The 2,784-nt window shown below is 45.9% G+C and overlaps 1 pseudogene; it reads right to left on the reverse strand.

The window, feature by feature from the left end:
• Window positions 1-1,929: 1,929 nt before the first annotated feature.
• Window positions 1,930-2,658, reverse strand: LOC103277329 (annotated as a pseudogene).
• Window positions 2,659-2,784: the final 126 nt, after the last annotated feature.

Raw genomic sequence — 2,784 nt, forward strand, 5'->3', positions numbered from 1 at the left:
TCAGTGTGGTTTTGATTTGCATCTCCCTGATGATTAGTGAGGTTGAGCATTTCTTCATGTGTTTGTTGGCTGCTTGAATGTCTTCTTTTGTGAAGTGTCTGTTCATGTCTTTTGCCCATTTTATAATGGGGTTGTTTGTTTTCTTCTTTTCAGTACATTTCAGTTCCTTGTAGATCCAGGATGTTAAGCCTTTGTCAGACCTAGAGTTGGCAAATACTTTTTCCCAGTCTGTAGGCTGTCTCCCTGCTCTCTTGATGGTTTCTTTGGCTTTGCAGAAGCTTGTATGGTGTTTTAACCTGAACCGTTTTGTTGAGTTTGCATGGTAATATGCATGCACCTCTCAGGTCTTGGATCGCAGGGAGCATAATTTGCCAAGGACCCCAGTGGCAATGCTCTAAAATGGATTCATTACCTAGTTTGTCGCAAGTTCATACTTCCTAGTAAATAACTAAATACAGGAAAGGTGCATTTCTGGGAGACGGGATTCCTCTAGCTGGTGACATTGGCTTGAGGTCTCCCTGACAGCCTTGCAGACCTTTCCAAAAAACTATATACCACTTTCTTTTCTTTCTTCCTTGGGGATCAGACTTGCATGAAGTCTAAAGGCATTCCCTAATTCTCCTAGCTCCTTTCCTACTTTCTTTCAGAGTACTTTCAGCTTCCCCTGATTTCTTGTACACACGTGGGTATCGTTGTCTTAGAGGACCCAAACTAACACAGACATCTAGGTTGTTCTGAGATTCCTATTCTCCACAACCAGATTAAGTTCCTAATTGCTCAACTTTGAGCACAGCATTCTTCTGCTGGAGCTCTTGAAGACCTTAGCCTTGCACACTGAATTAAGTCCAGACTCATCCTTCTTACCTCTATGCTCTGCTCCAGCCCACCTTTCTAGCTACCACTCAGTGCTCTAGTCTAGTCCAATGCCCACCCACTCATCTCACTCCTATCCTCCCTAAAGAAACATCTACCTGGCTAGATGTATCCTCTATTCTGGTTACCTTCTGGACGTTTTACATCCCAATGTAGTTTTTCTCCATTTAAAAGACCAGAGAAAGGTGTTTTGTGCAGAGTTTTCACGCTTCTCAGTATGTTAAAAATGAGGCTATATGGCTTAGTGGTAAAGTAGATATAGTTGGAATCAGACAGACCTGCTTTGTTATTTTAACATCATTAAAAGCAAAATAAAACAGCACTGGCATTGCATATGTTTGGGAAACACTGAGCTAAGCAAAAATTATTCAAACTTTTTCAATTTTTTTTTTAATTGCAAGATTTCCCAGAACCCTTAAAATGTTAATACATGCTGTGACTTTTCAAGGGCAGCACTGAAAACTCATGTAGCTTCCTCTGAATTTGACTACAAAACCTTTTAAAAAACAGATAATCCCCAGAGAGTACTGTTTCTTAGAAGAGATAAAAGTTGTCATAGAATTTTGCATGTATGATCTTCACAGTGTTATTATATATGTTTATATTCTTCACATAGTTATTTGCATATTTTGTATTCATTCTCTCCTTTAGCTTTCTGCATAAGGTGCTGAAAATAGCAGGCACTTGTTGAACTAAGAATCATGGGATTTTAGCAGTGGTTCATGGTCTGAAATAATGTTTGTTAACTGGAGAAAGTTAATTTGCTCCTACTTTTGATTTTTTATTGTTGTTTGTTTGTTTTCTTTTATGTCCTTTTCATACTAACCTGGGCTATCTTTAAAGCTGGGGAAATAAGTATCTTTATACTGGCAGAAAGACCTTGCTAAATATGGGGCTAAACATATCTGTCTACAAATCATTTCACTGGAAGAACAATATAACAGGAGAAGAATATAAAAATACAAAGATGGAGGTGAATTTTTGGTGCAAGAAAGCAGGAGACAGCTGATTCCTGGCCTTGGGACCCAGAGTACTGTGGGGAAGGCGGCCTGCTGCTTAGTTCTGCTTGTTTTCATTTCCAAGGCTATGTTTGTCAAAAAGGTACTCCGCCAGGCCAGAGTCCGGGCCCCCCATCTTAACTAAGTTGTGCACGTGGTTACCTAATTCTTTGATAGACTTCACCTGCTCACTCGGGTAGTAGGTTTCCAGGAAGTCGCACAAGTGGGGGTCACCTTTGTCCGAGGCCAGCGTGTGCAATTCCAGCAAGGACTGGTTCCCATTCTTTTCCAAGAGCAGAGCACACTCCAATAGCATGCAGCCCGCTTTCCCAGTCGTCCTGGTCCGGCTTCTTGATGTCCCGCAGGCAGATCCGGCCTCCTCGCTGGTTCTGCAGCCTCATCAGCTTCTCCGAGTGCTCTGTCTCCTCCCGGGCCTGGCGAAGGAAATACCTGGCGAAGTTGTTGAAAGCCACGTCATCTCGGGAGAAGTAATGGGCCATGGACAGGTACACGTAGGACGCATAGAGCTCCAGGTTGATCTGGCGGTTGATGGCGGCCTCGGAGTCGGGGTGGAAAGTTCTGGCGCACCCGAGAGCCGGAGGCGGTGGGTCTGGGAGGGTCCCGGGAGGAGGCAGCTGCGGCCCCGGGCGGCTGGCGGCGACCAGCGGGGTATCCGGGGGGCGCCGGGGACCCAGCGCCTACGGAGCGCGGAGCCGCGGCACGTGCAGCGCAAAGATACCAGAGAAGGGCTGATGTGCTCGGAGAGGAACCAGAAACAGGACAGCATGGCTCCTCCTCTGCGCAAGTGGGGAAACTGAGGCCAGGGCTGCACAGCGCACGGTGAGGCGCTAGGGCGGCAGGTCTGAATCAGACCGTAGCCCGTCCCTTCCAGAGGCGCGGAGTTCCACGCTGA

This window comes from Carlito syrichta, unplaced genomic scaffold, assembly GCF_000164805.1.
Source record: "Carlito syrichta isolate Samal-C Ts95f unplaced genomic scaffold, Tarsius_syrichta-2.0.1 Scaffold317235, whole genome shotgun sequence".
Taxonomy (NCBI): Eukaryota; Metazoa; Chordata; class Mammalia; order Primates; family Tarsiidae; genus Carlito; species Carlito syrichta.